The following is a 17,463-nucleotide window of genomic DNA, read 5'->3' on the forward strand; positions in this document are numbered from 1 at the left end:
GGGGGAAGATATGGGGGAGTTCTTATAGACCGCCTGCAAAAAAAGCCACCATTTATACTGTATGTTGCTTATGAGTGCATTTCACACTACTTTTGGATTCTAATTGGATTGTAAGGCTCGTATGAATCCTGCTTAATATTATGTTTGTGTCATCGTCGCAAATCAACTGCATTATACTTATAAAACACTTCAACTTCAACCAGTAAAATAGCTCTTTGGCTAGCTTTGCTACAGTCTATGTCAGTGGTCACCAACCTTTTCTGAATCAAGATCACTTTCACAGTCAAGCCGAGATCTACCGCTCTGATTTTTTTTTTTAAACATGACTTAAATATAACACTAACCTAACAAAAACAGGTCTGTAGGAATGAGGTTTGTGCAGTAGGCCTAATACATTATCACAGCATATTGACTCCTGTATATGCCTGGCCTAGCAATATTGTTCTTCAAAACTCGAGCTTTGATAACAAAATAGATCAGTTGGTGTAGCACTTGCGAGGCACAGCTGAGCATATATTGAAAACATTTGCAAATCATTCGCTTTTTTATTTTACTGGACTTATGGTACCTGCATCTGATGGTCATGGTGCATCTGATGGTAAACACCGTATTAGTCTCAGCGGAGGGAGAGAGCAGCAGAGGGTCCACCTTTCACGGTCCCTGCTCTCTCCTTACTTTTCTCCGGTGAGACTGACCAGAGAGAGGGGACACCACCTTCCACCTGATGGCGAAACGAGAGTCGCACCTCATCTGCCTCATGCACAAATTAAAGTTGTTCCTATGACCAGAGAAAGTTAAATATTCCTCGATATTAAAATAAACACGACGACCTGCTATAATAATAAAAACGCAGCTCTATTGATACACTTGGCTACTCATTCATTGGAGCTGCAGCGCAAGTGGAAGTAGAGAGAAGCGCATTTCATGTTTTGTAATATTGTTGAATAAAAACAGTGTTGACAATGCTGAATAAAAAATCTAACATGAACTCACTTATAAAAACAGCAGCTCTTTGCTGTATTCTTTGACAGTCTCTCTGTGGTCATGGCTTTAAAAGTGATTAAATCTTACGTAGGCTAGTATCAAACTTTGCTGTTGCCGGGGTCGTGGAAGCGCTGTAGGCACGGTGATTTGAGCTATCTGATTGGTCAGCGCAATAGGCTCACTCATTTAGCCACAGATCTCTCGGTCCATCGGGTAGGCGGAGTTTGTCTTTTCAAACAAATTAAATGGTTCAAAATGGGAACACTTTGCTTACCCGGTGCGCAGGGCTTCTGAATCAAGTGCACCTACCACCAACAGCCCAAAAAAAAAAAAAAAAAGAGTGCAAGCCTTTTATCACAACCTATCATTGGCTTTCCTACAGAAATGTTTGGTAATCGACTGGTTGGTGACTACTGGTCTATGTCAATGAGTGTTCACATTCTAGCTAACAACTTCTGCATTCAAAATAGGTATTTTGCCACAATTGCAACCAAATATAATCTTAGCGACCGTTCAAGCAATAATCAAAACATTACTTTAAGGGTATGAAAACCCCCAAAAGTGTTTAGGCTAAATTGGATGGGCGCAGATGGCGAACAGCATTTGTTTTCCCCACGGTGGCCGTTGTACTTGTTTATCACATGAATAGCGACTCGAACCATAGGATGCTACTTCACTCCCATAGTTCTTCTGTTTCACTTCTACTTGTCATTATCTTACATGTAGTTCTCATGCTTTTCTTTCATTTCTCACAATCACAAACTTTAATGTTGTTGTTGTTAAAGACCCGCAGGGAGCTGAATGTTGATGAATCGTGACTTTATTTTTAATTTTTTTTGTGATGCAACCTTTGACCTATGTTCTGCGGTGCAGCTCCCATGTGACGCAGAGTCATGGCGAAAATATTTAGGAGGATCTTGTGAAAGCTGACATGACCTCCAGTTGAGGAAATATGGCACTACTGCGCTGGCGAGAGAGCGTGAGGGAGCAAGGGAGCGAGGGAGAGAGAGAGAAAGAGAGAGAGTCAGGGAGGAGGGAGGCCTTTCCATTGATCTCTGAGCCTGCCCTGCACTGAGCTTAACTCCCCTCACATTCCTCATTTCCATAGAATCCATTCTGTCATTCCACAGCTAGATATATGACCATTTGATCCCAACACACTAAGACAGGCTTCACTGAGGAACATTCAGAGAAAAACAGGCGGAAAAGTAAAAACAGTTTGTTTTTCGCCAACGTTTTCGTTGCCCCATCAAAATGTCAGTCAGTTAGCTTGGCTGACCACATTGTTCTACACAGACCCAGATGAAGCAGTATGATTTGTAGGCTTTGGGGTTGTCTAACATAAATTACAGTCTCATTTACCCTCCTTCAGAATATCCCAAACAGCAACAAAATGTATAATAACTTCCACTATGTTGTATCTCACAACATTAACATGCTAAGATATGTCAGGTTTGATGCAAAAACATTACATTCATATGGTGATTCATATATCTACCTATCAGAAAACACTTAACTCTTCTATGAGCACTACTAAAGTGATTAGCCATTGGTCCTGTAACCAGTGGTGTGGTGGTGTATGGATACAGATGGGTGGTGATGGAAGTTAGTAGGCAGCTCTGTTTCTCATCACAGTCAAAACTAACGTGTAATGTGAGTGTTGCTGCTCGGTGCTCAGGCCACCTACCCACCACACACAGATGGCTGCCACGTGCCGTCCGTCCGTCAATCCATCTTGTCAACATGGCCCAATGGGAGGGTCACAGCGGGACTGGACTCCATGGTCAGACTGGAAAAGAAAAGGTTGGTCATATATGTTGTTTTTCTACACTGGACCATGGTACGTATTGTAATTGTGTTATTATTGTTAAGGGTTATTTTCATAGAAAATAGTCAACTCCAGGGCAAAGTTAGATACTGAACACTGTCCATCAATATGGACATAGCTCAGTCCAAATGGCAAACCATAGAGTGGTTATATATGGTCAGGGTTGTGTAAGGACCTACATGCTGGGGCTACAGCCCAAGGCAGATGGAGATTGTGGACACACACACTTACACTGTCCTTGCTATGCTGCTATGCTGGTGTGTGTGATACTTAACATTCATTCTTTGTGCTTGCTGGTTCTGATGTCCCTCCACCCATAAGTAAGCAATTAATAAACTGTAGCTTTCAATAAATACTCTCTAGCCTGAGAAGTAGAGCTGAAATATGGTAAATATGCATCTCCACCCCCTACATGCATGTGTGAGAGTGTTGGTCAGTCAGCATCAGGCTACTAGAGAGCGAGAGAGAGAGAGAGAGAGAGAGAGAGAGAGAGAGAGAGAGAGAGAGAGAGAGAGAGAGAGAGAGAGAGAGAGAGAGAGAGTGTTGGTCAGGCAGCATCAGGCTACTTTCTCATTAGAATGTTACCTCTGGCTCTGCTCTGCCACAGACTTGAATCCTATTAAGATGACCTTCACTCCAATGCTGCTCATTAAACTACACTGAAATGCTACTTTTTCATCTGCCAGCGTAATGAGGGGACCAGTGTACAAACCAATATGTCATCTTATCAGAGGAGGCTCAGCCATGCTGCAATTATGAAGACCTTTGTAAAGTTCACTTCCATTATGGCCCTGGACCGCTAGTAATGACATTGTGGCTACGATCGTTTCTACAGTAAGTTAATATCAAATATGAAACCATAGATGAATGTCTCCAGTGGCTGGTGTGTGTTTCTCCTGTGTGTGTGTGTGTGTGTGTGTGTGTGTGTGTGTGTGTGTGTGTGTGTGTGTGTGTGTGTGTGTGTGTGTGTGTGTGTATGTATGTGTGTGTGTGTGCGCGTGTGTCCTCTACTGTCTTCCACCACATCTATAATCCTCTGATATTACAAGCCATTCATCATCTCAGCCTGACATGTTCATAAACTAAAACATACAGTAATTAATTTTGTTAGACACAGAGAGAGACAACATGGGAGAGAAGAGAAGGGGATGAGGAGGAGAGAGAGAGAAAGGGAGACAGGTAGAAAGATGGTTGGATTGCATTGGAAGAAAAGAAGAGAAAACATTATTATTACTCGGTCAAAAAAGTTTTGGCATGTTATCTGCAGAACCGACATCTGATCCCAAAATTATTTCAAAATTACGTATGAGTCCAAGAAGAGAGGTATTGTAAAGCAATGGCAGTTCTACACAGACTTGATTCACAGATAGGGGGATGATATTTAATATGTAGCCTCCAACAGCTGTATTCCTCAATAGCACATTGATAGCACAAACACACACACTCGTGCACGCACACGCATACACACACCAAAAAGATAGGCCTTTCTGGAGATGTTACTGTTTCACGATGAGGAAAAAACCATAACAACCACAGAGTTTAATTTATGCTCCTGACTATGGTTCCACATGGATTAGGTTAGTTGCCATTCAGTGGCACTTAATATATCGCATATGTAGATTCCCCAGTACTCTGCATATCTATCTAAAGAAAATACTGTATATTATGTCATCTTATCAGAAAAATATAGCATTAGCGTGCGTTTGTGTGAATTGCTCAATTTAGTGTGTACTAGAGGACTTCACGGGAGGCCCAGTACCCGAGCGGATCCGGGTACAAAATTCGAACTTTTCCCTCGGGTCTGCATAGCCTATAGCATATTTATTTGATGCTAATAATGTGAATTTATTGACTTATAGAAGGCCTATCCAATTTATAAAGACCTATTTGTTAACCAGAAGAGCAACGTGGCTGATAAATATTATTTCTTTGTCACTTGGGTCCAATCGGGTCTGGTCTAGACCCGGCCCTGTTAGGGTACGGGTCGGGTCTAGGTCTGGTTGTTGTCGGGTCCATTCGGGTTTGGGTGTGATTGTTCTCGGGTCCGTTCGGGTCTGGGTCTGATTGTCCTTGGGTCTGTTTGGGTCCAGACTATAGAAGACCTCTAGCGTGCACTACGCTATGGAAATAAAGCACATTTCAATGACTGATTTTGATGTGGATTCAAACAGTTGGAATTGTACTAAATATAATGAAGAAATCAGATTAATGTCAAGCATTATTTTGTCTACACTACATTACTGAAAATAAACAGCATCTGGTTCAGTAGTGCATTCTCTTCTCATATTACAACAACCTGTCTGCTGGACAGTTGTGGGCCAACACCGTACTGTCTAACTGTGCTGGAGACAGTGGAGATGGATGCTTACACTGTAGAAAATGGTGGAATTAAAAGCCAGTGTCAGGGTAATTGACAGGAGGTACCTGAGGATATAGGAACAGCAGACAGGATAGTACTGACACATGAATGAAGAGGTGGGAGGCTGGGGCTGGGTGGAGGTGGAGATGGATGAATATGTGCTGGTAGTCATTCTGAGGTACTCTTCGTGACAAATAATTAGAGGACATGCGTGATATGTCAATGTAGTGACAGTATGTCATTAGTTCAATATAGAAGAAGGATTGTTAGGTTATTTATTTCTGTTTTCAAAACAACTGTATTGCAACTGTTTTCCAAGCAGACACATTAACAGAGGACATATCTATATGCTTAGTGTGCAGTAATACATGGATGATTTTCAGCAGATTTTAAGTGCAAGGGTAAAGCCTCAATCCATTCCATCTCACCATTTGAAATGAAAGATACGTTTTCCAAGAAAGATATATATATATATATTTTTTTTACTTTTTTCATTTCACTTTCATATCAAACGCTGCAGCTTTTGAAGCTGGGGGGCTCGCTATCAAGTCAAATGTTTCTAATCAAAATATCTTTGAGCCACACAGCCCTTCTTCCAAATCTCAGAATACAAATCAACCTGAGATAACAATGGCCCTTTTCTTCAGAGCAGTACTTAAAATAGTACTGAAATATAGCTACAGTGTCATAATATGAAAACCAGAGCATTGTAACTTGTCTACTTGGCTGAGCTGACTTGAATAAAGTGATCCCCACATGCAGATATAGACTCAATCTGGTCCATTATTGACATTTCAGAGCCAAGCTCTCACTCAGATCATCATGGCACAGTATAAAAATGTATGTATCTGGATTTCGCCAATCGGATAGGATTAAATACATAGAAATAGAATGAATAGAACAGACAAATCATTGTCTTGAATGTGGACTTCCATTCTATTCATTCTATTTCTATGCATTCAATCCCATCAGATAGGCAAAATCCAGATAGATTACTTTTCAAAATGATGATCATCATATTGGATGAGGTACAGTACTGAACAACTCAGCCTAACTGCCTTAAAAGTTTTACAACACGGGAAAGAGGGAGGTAGTCTAGTCTGGCAGTGAACTACATTTCTTTCCATGACGTTCCCATGCCTCACCCCCATCATATTCCTGACTGTGCACATCCTTTCAGGCCAGGGAAATGACTAAGACTTTGGCTCGTGGCTCCAACCCCAGTGTGTTTACAGGGCAACAAATGAGACAGAACTGTGACCAAATTCCTCAAACTTCTACCTTTCAACACCTAATGGCCCCTCCGGCTACTCCTACCTCCCTTCGCCCGCCAGCCAGCCCCTTTCTCTGGAACACTGGGAATTCTCCCCGGCCGTGCCGTTCCCGCCTCCTCACCCCAACACAGGTGTTTCCCATTGCCAGTCCCAGTGCCCTCTTGCCCAAGATCAACATTGTTTTAAGGCAAATGACTCTGGGCTCCTTCCAGAAGCTCCTGACAGCCTGGCCAACGAGCCGAGCAGAGCACCATGTTTATCTGGATGCATAAAACCGCGTAGCATCGCACCGTCTACTCCCCTAGTCCCTAGGGACAGCACATGGTTTTCACATCATTCCAATCTCCTCAGACCTCAGACCAGAAAGACAGAAACTCCACGGACCAGGCTCTGTTAAATCAGTAGAATTTTAGAGATCTGGGGCTTCATTATGATGTAATACTATTGTTTTTACCCATGGGCCCTTCATATTGTCATCTTTTGAGAGCTAGGCAGAGGAAACGTGTGCAGTGTGATTAGGCCAACCATTACCATACCTGAGCTAATGGAAGCAGCATGCATGCAGTCATCTTGATCATTTAATTTGAGTGTGCCCCGGGGTGGAGCAATCTTTATTTCATCAGCTCAGAGCAGTTTATTTCATTAAAACGTCTACTTGTCCGTCAGTAAGAACCTGTTCCTTTAGAGATAAGCACTATAGAGTTCATCATAATTGCAAATGTTTGCACGTACTGTAATCTAAAGGCCTTGTGGGGTCTTGCAATCTTTGAGATGAAAAAGGCTTGTCATGCATACAAATCAGAAGTGCTAATAATTCCCCCCTACATTTTCCATTAGCAGTTATTCACAAAGAAGTGTCAAAAGTCCTTTGATTCGCACTACATCCTAATTTGGCCTCACAACTTGTTTTGTAAGTCATCGTTCTGTTCTGTCTTCCTTTTTTGGGGCCTTAATACAGTATGGGTGTGTAGGTGTCCCGTGTAGCTCAGTTGGTAGAGCATGGCGCTTGCAACGCCAGGGTTGTGGGTTCGTTTCCCACAGGGGACCAGTATGAAAATGTATGCACTCACTAACTGTACGTCGCTCTGGATAAGAGCGTCTGCTAAATGACTAAAATGTAAAAATGTAGGTGGGCATACACACAGAACCTCTGGCATGGATGTGCAATAAGGAGCGACTGAGGAAGACTGCCCTGTAATTCCTGGCACATGATTGACTTTATGATCGTTTTAGGGCCGCAACTAGTCGTTATGCTTTCAAACCGTGCCAAAAGTTTCCTGTGAAAAGTATGTGTGTGTGTGTGTGTGTGTGGGGGGGGCAACAAGAGGTAGAAACGTCAACTGCCTCAGAGCCCACAGACACCTCCTGCTCCCAGTATTTTTAATGGCATGGAATTATGGATCTGAGAGAGAGGCAAAAACTGTCTGTGTTTAAAACATAACAAACTGACAGGAGTGAGACGGACATTTTCACCTTTCCTGTTAGAGTTGAGACATGGTCACCACCCCTTCTGCTCTATAAAGCACCAGGCTACCGATGTCACAGAGTCACTTCCTGTGTCATTATCCACCAATGGTTGTCTCTCTCATTTTTGACACATCGGAAAACACAGATATGAGTTCTAAAACTGCCACCCGGGCTCTTTACAAAGTCAATAAGTGTAAATCTCAAATAGGATAACAAATGAATAAATGAAGACTGTGTCCCGGGAGGTCCAGTATCTGTGCTATCACCACAACATAATACCCACACAGAGGGAAAACAGATGGTTATCTGCAATATTCTGAGATCATTCATCTTGTCTGTCAAATGAATGATGACTTCATAACCCAGATATTATTAGAGTTGGGTCATCTCTGTTCTCTTTGTGTGAAAACAATACTTTTCCTAACTCAGTACAGTCTACGCGAGCCATACACAGTTCATTCACACACGGTAAACATAGACCTACACGTAAATCACATAAATGGTATTGTCAGTGACGGAAAGATTATTCAAAAAATATCACACAGAACATTCAGATATACAATTTCTGCACAGAAGAGACAGAATAATCTTCTGTGCTTTGCATTTCTATCTGCAAAGCTCAAAATATTGCACCCCACTGAATAAACCCATGGCTGGTCCATCCACTACCCACATCATAGACACCCAACCAAGGCCTACACAGAGCCCAGGCCCAGACACCCGGCCCAGCAACCAGGCCCAGCCACAAGGCCCAGCCACCAGGCCCAGCCACCAGGCCCTGCCACCAGGCTCAGCCACCAGGCCCAGCCACCAGGCCCCAGGCCCAACCACCAGGCCCAGCCACCAGGCCCCAGGCCCAGCCACCAGGCCCAGCCACCAGGCCCCAGGCCCAGCCACCAGGCCCAACCACCAGCCACCAGGCCCAGCCACCAGGCCCAGCCACCAGCCCCCAGGCCCAGCCACCAGCCCCCAGGCCTAGCCACCAGGCCCAGCCACCAGCCACCAGGCCCAGACACCAGGCCCAGCCACCCGGCCCAGCCACCCGGCCCAGTCAGAGAGATATACAGTCACAGAGCAGCTCTCTCTTGTCTCCCTGTCACCAGGAAGGCTGGCCTATGCCTTAATCCCTCAAACATGTCAGCGGAAATCCCAATGACATCATTAATGCTGTGTTGAAAAATCCCCTCAGGCACCCCGGGATTCCCGGGCCCAATCCAAACTCTGGCTCATCCCTGGCGGGAATAGCGGGACGTCGGTCCGGAGCATGAAATCTGTCCCACAGCGCCGAGGCCCCGGCTTCTGAAACTGTAGATCTATCTGTCAGCTAAACACATCCACTGTTTCTCTTTCTACTCTCTCTCTCTCTCTCTATCTCTCTCTCTCTCTCTCTCTCTCTCTCTCTCTCTCTCTCTCTCTCTCTCTCTCTCTCTCTCTCTCTCTCTCTCTATCTATCTATCTATCTATCTATCTCTCTCTCTCTCTCTCTCTCTCTCTCTCTCTCTCTCTCTCTCTCTCTCTCTCTCTCTCTCTCTCTCTCTCTCTCTCTCTCTCTCTCTCTCTCTCTCTCTCTCTCTCTCTCTCTCTCTCTCTCTCTCTCTCTCTCTCTCTCTCTCTCTCTCTCTCTCTCTCTCTCTCTCTCTCTCTCTCTCTCTCTCTCTCTCTCTCTCTCTAGTAGCCTGATGCTGACTGACGAACACTCTCTCTTTCTGGTGATTCAGTAATTTAGCCCTGGTGGGGGGGGATAATCTATAATTCAAATAAACGGGAGGAGGATTAAGTTATTTTCAAGACCCAGAGCATTTCAGCTGGGATTGTTACTTGGTTCAGAGAGTAAATAAACACGTGCTTCAAGGGCTACGGAGAGGGATCCTAAATAGCAGGACCTCCCTGTTACTGTTACTGTTACTGTCAGTGGCTGGTGTTTAGTTCATGTAAGGATTGTTGTTGCCGTTGTTGTTGTCTGACACATGCTGAAGCAGTGGTGCTCTAGTGTAGTGGCTGTGCTGTCATTGTTTGGTTAATGTCCTGTGGTGGAGTCTGATTGGTCTAAATGACCTGTGACACCTCATTAGTTTGTCAACTTTCCCTGGTCTGTTCGTCACATTATTAATGAGGACATTGAAAACAGCACACAGATTAACCAACTCTCCACTTAATGGTGTTGGTTTTGATTAACGTCTCCAACACTAAAATGACAGTAATGCTATGCATGTTCCGTTAGGCTAATGGGGACATTGAACGGGACCCCTCACACACACACACACGCACGAGCACACACACACTAATGTCCCTCCCACTTTAGCTTACCACTGCTCTTGGTTAGCATAGTGAGCATGAAAAATAAGACAATGCCACCCAGGATGCCTCAGCTGACTTGTCAGTGCTAACTCTCATTAGGAACATTGATGGATGAGGTGGTGCCACGACTAGGCTCACCCAGAAAAACTCTGCTCTGGGTATTATTAGTGTTTGTCTGTTTAACAACTGACATTTAGTAACAGGTGCAGATTCATAGGAGATTCAAAATGATAGGACATACGACCCATTGACTAGAGAGCACATCAGCTCTGTTAGTAATATGAGAGATTGTGGAGTGGAAATAGTGCATGGGGCGAAGGATCAGTCAGCATTTGATTTAAATCTCAAACATCATAACAAATAATAAACAATGTCACAGGAGATTTATCTAACTTTTTTTGCAATGTTTTACAGCCGGAAATATAAATTACGAGTCCCCCCAAATTTAGATGTGCTTCCCGTTGTGCAGATAAATTAAATTCTAGCCTTTGAAAGTTGAAATACAGGAACTGGCTGAAGTTAGTAGTAGCTGCTCCTTTCTTGCCATATGCACCAGCTCTCAGTGGTGGACTTGTTCTTAACTTGTTGCCCAACTACCTTAAGAACAAAATGAAATATTTGTAGTTTGCCTTGTATCTATAGTCAGCATAAAAAAACAACACCTACACTAAACTACACAAACTATGCAGAAGATACATTTTTTTTAATGGTTTTGTTAAGTTCACATATTTTTTGTACGATGCTTAGGTTGTCCTCTCTAATATATTTTTCAGTCCAGGGCCAGGTGCAAGCACAGGTGCCTTCCTGTTCTCAAGGTCAGCCATGTTGGAAACTATCTCATTATGTCAGCATCTGAAAATAGGATCAGCTGCTGATATTAATATAGAGAGTATATCATAACACATATCAGATACACTCTATGTTGCACTACAAACATTTTTGATTTCATGTACAGTAATTTGCCTTAATTTTCAAAAGAAAATGTAGGATGCATGTGCATGTCCCAACTAATTACAAGAACTGTTGCATTATGGCCTACATTACATTTATATTTTCTAAAAGCAGTGCCAGACAGTAACGACTACAGTGTGAGAATCAGTGTTTCTGGATTTTACTGGTCCTACTGCTCGAATCCTGCCTGATGGTGTCTTCTATCTCCCAGAAGCACCCGAAGATGTGGCTGTGCATTGGATTTATAACCCATAGTTTACTTTTATATCAGTAGAGGTCATACGATATTATATTTTCTGTTTCCTAAAATGGCTTCAGCTCAGGGCCCAGACATAAAACATTCCAGTGACAGCGATACATTTCATGTGATGACACTACTCCGAAACAATCTCGATATTGCCTTTCCTGATCATAAACAAAACCTGACCACAGTTCTGTTCTCCAGTGCACCGTATGCTCGTCTATCCCGCCTGCAGAAAAACCATGGCGCTCAGTGGTAGATAGAATAAGTAGATAGATACACTCGGGGGAGAGGAGTTGGAATGGTTGTTAAATGCTGACCATCACAGTGACTGGAGATGTGACACTGGTGAGAGGGAGCAGAGAGAGGGAGGAGCGAGAGAGAGAGGGGAGAGAGAGAGAGAGAGAGAGAGAGAGAGAGAGAGAGAGAGAGAGAGAGAGAGAGAGAGAGAGAGAGAGAGAGAGAGAGATGGGGAGAGAGAGAGAGAGAGAAAGGGAGAATGAAGGGAGGAGAGCAGACAGACAGACAGAACAGAATGGAACAGACAGGGAGAAACATTGGGGCAGGTGCTTCATCATCTGCTCAGGCATTCTCAGGCCGACCATAAACAGTAATTTTGGCCTCCCAATGGACCCGACTTCTCCATAACTAGAACAGATATGAATCTCCTCCTTACTCTAATAAATTAGGCACATTCTTGGTAGAGTTTGCTCTACAAATGCAGCATACACCTGAGAAAAAAAGGGATTCACAAAAAAAATGTAATCTGTTAGAATTAACAAGGTGTATGCAGAATTGTGAAATGAAGAGTACAGACTGTTTCCATTAGTTACTATTGGAGGATTTGACTAGATGTGGGTTACTTTGATCCAAAACAAATATGTGAGGATTTTCCAATACAAACTTGTTACCGAATGAATAGACCCTTCACATGTCGAATTTATACATTTCCCCTCAGCATCTCTGAGAGCTGTCATTGCATCATGTGTGACTACCTGCATTGACTCAAAGGTGAAGTGCTTGACTAAGGCCTGGTTTCTGTCAACCCGTCATAATATTTATCCTTCAATATGACTTTGGAAAATAAAGTTATGGGCGTGTCAATATTTTCAATGAAACTCTATAACCTGTGAATGGGTGACGTTGTGTGACAACACTTGGCGACACTTGCATATTGCGCTTACACCTGCAGGTGTTGGTTTACGTAAAGAGGGACATGGTAAGGTTTGGGCCAATCAGATCTCTGTTTGAGACTTGCGACTGTGTGCCAGAGTGCTTTTTTCTGATCACTGTGTTATGTGCGTCCTTTAGTGATGTGTGATACTTCCTTGTCAAGGGCAGCGTTTTAAACACAGCAGAGCTACAGTATATACAACATCTCGCAGAAGCTTGTATGATGGAAATAAAAATAAATGTAAATAGAAGTATAAAAAAAGGGGTCCTGTGATAAACGCACGAGCACACACACACGCACACACACTTACACTGAATTTTATGCAATGCATTTAAAGTACTTCAAAAGTTATTGTTTGCTGGATGTATTTACGCAGCCTATCTTCATGGCTGAATGATATATGTGGCTTTGAACAGCACTTTGAGGTTGGAGGTGAGCTCTCTCTCTCTGTGTGTGTGTGTGTTGAAATAGAGTGCTAATCTCCTTAACAACAATCAATCTGTGTTTGCTAATGCATAGTCTTAGTCCTCTCAGACTGCCCTAGCCCTTCAGACAGTAACAGGTGACTGACACAGGGGTCAAATCTGATGCATTATGTAGTAATCATTATTTATATAATTGCTGGATATCCTCTTTCTGTGAAGAGCATATCAACAATCTGTCACAATGATAGTCTGTCTCTTTTTATATTAAATAGGTCAGCACCATCACCTCCAGCTATTCATGACAATAGGGCTTATATCTACACTACTGAGCTTCATACAAATTCAATTATATACTTTTTTGTTTCTTTACTAGGTAGCTGTCGTCAAATATTAGGATGTCTGCCAGATGACAAGTCCTGGACACTTCACACTTCATCTTTTTTATTTAATCAGAATAATGACAAGAGTTTAGCTAGGTAAACACCAAGCACATATGACCCTGAAGGCTCCACAAATTCAGAAAATAGGAAATACAATTACCATTACATCAAGTTTATCAATCAAAGGTCACAAAGGTGTAGCAGTTTTTAATTGCCTATAATTCTAAAAACAGTGTGTGTAGAGATCCACTAGGTGAGAAAAATAACAGGTTGATATGGGTTTGTGAAGCAACCACCAGGTTGATATGGGTTTGTGTAGCTTCCAACAGGTTGGTATGGGTATGTGTTCACTACCTCGGCCAAGGCTAGCCAGCCAGTCCCTCAGTTTAGCCGTGATACAAAAGGTTTCTCAAAAAATCCCCTGAGGGATTTTTAACATTCCAATAAAAGGATTTTACAGAGTGGTGTGTGTGGATTTTGTAGGTGTTGTTGGCCAGGCGAGAAAAAAGAGGTGAGTACAACATTGTTCCAAACACAGGGCTGTGTGTGAATGACTGGCAGAGAAAATACATTAAAGGTGATGAGCATATTTTACCCATAAATCACTGAGATACAGTATACCGCAACAGCCTCTGTGCTCTACTCTACCGTACTTCAGATGTGGTTTAAAAATAGAGGGTGAGCAAAGACAACACTTTTCCATAAGTATACTCTTGAAATTGTTTCTATTCAATTAAATCAAATCTAGCTAATATACTTTGAGTAATAACACTACTAATATCTTCCCTACTAACTGAATTAAATCCAAGTCAAGTACTGTAAATACAAATAAAATCCCCTAATATTTTCAGCTATAAATCGTTTTTGTTCACCTGCGCTACAATTTACACTTTATCAATAAAACACACCAAATCACAGAGAACATAATTACACTTTGATACATAAATCCAAAATACTAAGATAAATAATCCAGCGGACACCGTAATTAATAATTGAACGGCGTCTTAGCTGGCTAATGAATGAATGTGGTTGGGGTTTGAGTGATAGGCCTCTGGTTGGAGGGCCGTCCCTGGAGGCACGGGGCACTGGAGACAAGGATGCCATCCACTATAACCTGTATAATTGGTCATTTGACATGAGTCACTTCCCTCTGTGGGACCGTGGCCATGCCGTCCTGCCAGTGGAGATTGACCCTTTAACCCCATCATTTACTACACCAATCCCAGGTAATCACTCCAATTAAGGGTAAAATAGCAGTGATCAGAGAAACAAAAACAAAGAGTATAAAAATGCATACTATTAGTGTAGATAGTGGGGGTATGTTAGCCGACATTTCTGATAGGAAGAATAGAGTACAACCACACATACAGTATACTTGCTAATAAAGAAATGGCTGTCTTGGATTTTCCAAATAATCCCAATAATCAGAGAAGCGTTAGTAAAGCAAACAACTGCACAATTGATTCATAATTTTTTAAACTCTTGTATGTTTCCACCTATGGAGGTGAGTGAGGTGGTTTCTTGGGCCGTTCCCCATGTATACATTTGCACTGGGCTTGTACAAACAATCATACTTACATTTTAGCACAATTATCAGCACACCCTATTCTACAGGTCTGATAACATTCTCACCGCAGTTTCGGTGTGGCACTCAGGGGAAACAATGCCTTATTGACACGAGTTCCAGCCTCACAATGGCCACAAAACATCAGGTTCCTGTTTTTGTTGACACTGTTTAAGCCCGCCATTGAAAGCCAAGCCATTGTGGACACAGCCATGCATAATTGGAGCCCTCTGTCATACAATACAACAAATAAGCGCTTTAAATGTTTGAGTATGATAAGCCATGGAGAATACACACAGAGGGCGAGAGAGAAGCAGGTGAATAGAGAGTGGAGGGCTGATAGAACTGAAGGAGGGAGAGAGAGAGGGAGAGGGAGAAGGAGAGAGAGAGTCCACCACCACTAGGGGACACTAGTAAGTCACGAACGGGAGGAGTGGCGTGTGCAGCAGGAACCCTGTGAACAAAAGACTTTCTTTGTTGCACTCTCAGATAATAAAATAATTCTGAAACAGCTACTTGACTGCTTTACAAAAGATCTTGACAATGCGTTGGCCCGTAATGCACAGGAACAGCTCTACATTTACATAATCACATGAAATGTAAACCACAGCACTATGGCCAACAAACAAACAGACGAGAGAGAGGGAAAATTATCCACTTTCCCGCATGGAATTAATATACCCACTAAAAGTACATTTTTACATTATGTACCTGCTCACAACAATGGGGAAAACATTAGCAAATGTGGAGTTTTGCTCTGTCTGTTATTCCCCAGAAAACAGCTTTTAGCTTGCTGTAATGAATACTCTATACAAGCCTTATGTTACACTGTAGTGTAGATGAGAAACTTGCTACAGGAATGATTTATAACTTTACTTAATTCAATTTCCTCTAGAAACAGACCCATCTTGATGTAATATACATATCCCACAAAGATTTCCATGTTATTCTATAATATAAAAAATTATCCTTCTAAATTATGGTGCAAACTCGTCACTGGCATAGGTAGAGAAAGTTTAAGTGACACTGAAATACATACTCCTGAACTATATAAATGGACCAAGATAAATGCATCCCATACAATCCCCCACATTTATACTGTACACAATCTCACAGACAGACAAGCTACTGTCTCCATTTTGTGTGTGTCTTAAAAAGGGAAAGTTGTCCTGTTTGTAACTGGGTTAACTATGAGAGTTAACACCTCCGTTTACCTCCATCACCAGATAAAATGGTTGCTATAGCAACCAAGCACATACACTAAACAAGCCTCCTCCTCCAGTAATTAAACACAGAGCAATATTCACCAGTGACGTCCATAGTTATAGCCTTCGTTACTTTCACAATGCTCCTCATGAATTAGTAACGTCTGTTAATTGCACATTTATTGCACTCAAGACCACGGAGAGATACACTAAATGGCTGAGGAAAATAAAACTTCAACTCTAATAAGAGAGTTATGAATAAATTAAGAAATTTGAACTTAACCTTTGGTAAAGCAAAAATGAAACAAATAAATATGTTTATACAGTGTGTACTTTCCCTTCTTAGTACCAACAAATTATCATCTCACCCCACCTGACCATTTAATGCATTTGTTATTAGACTCATAAATAGTAAACTTAGGCTACAGTAAATATAGCATTCAACTACTGTGTAAGCATAAAAATACAGAGAAAACAGTCCATGAAAAAAGTGCATAGATTTAGTCCACAATTTATACCTCAATGAGAGTTTAAAAACCCAGGAACATTTACATTTCCTCTCAGAGGAACACATTAACAACCATATTTATTCAAGGATGGAAATACAAATATGAGATTCATCCAGCAGCATAATACTTCTGCTGTTTGCACTTCATTGTCACCTTTTCAAATATCCTCCTATGGTGTTTCATTTTCATGTGACAAGTTTGACTGACATTGTGGCTGGTGTTTGAACCATGTGCTAGGGTTCCCTCTCATTCCCTCTCATTTTCAGCAGGAATAATGACTATTCTGGTGCTAGACTGAGTATTTGTGTTATTGTTGTGGAGTGTCAGCAGCGGCCCCAGACGTTTGCCTAGCGTGCTATCAGCGGGAGTGTACAAATACAAACATATTTGTCAGAGTTATTGACCTTTATCTCTGCACTTTCTTGACAGCCTTCTTCAGTTATTGACAATACAAACACACGGGGCAAAGCATAACCTTTCATTTACAGAGCCCTCTCTTTCTCTCTCTCTCTGCTCTCTCCTCCTTCTCTCTGTCTCTCTCTCTCTTTTCTCTCTTCTCTCTCATTGCTCTTGCGATTTGTTTAAATAAGATGGCAGACAATGGTACTGTTCATATCTGCCATTTCTCTTTCATTCCAAATTTCAGAGGCTAATGTCATTAGACAGATACAATAGCCGCTATTCAGCCCCGGATACAGAGATATTTCAACTATTCAATATAGTTTTGACATGCTGACATTAGAGCAGAGTGTTGTTTCCCTATTTGTTTGCTTACAATGTCAATAATATCATAAATCATATATT

The 17,463-nt window shown here is 42.1% G+C and overlaps 1 protein-coding gene across 1 annotated transcript in view; it reads left to right on the top strand.

Moving 5' to 3' along the window:
• Positions 1-3,428: 3,428 nt before the first annotated feature.
• The window catches only part of cdin1 (CDAN1 interacting nuclease 1), a 105,319-nt gene continuing 91,284 nt past the window's right edge, over positions 3,429-17,463 (top strand). The window contains exon 1 of the mRNA XM_041847964.2: positions 3,429-3,646. The gene's annotated coding sequence lies outside the window, so the exon portion shown is untranslated. The remainder of the gene's footprint in view (positions 3,647-17,463) is intronic.

The sequence above is a fragment of the Coregonus clupeaformis genome, chromosome 25 (assembly GCF_020615455.1).
Source record: "Coregonus clupeaformis isolate EN_2021a chromosome 25, ASM2061545v1, whole genome shotgun sequence".
Lineage (NCBI taxonomy): Eukaryota > Metazoa > Chordata > Actinopteri > Salmoniformes > Salmonidae > Coregonus > Coregonus clupeaformis.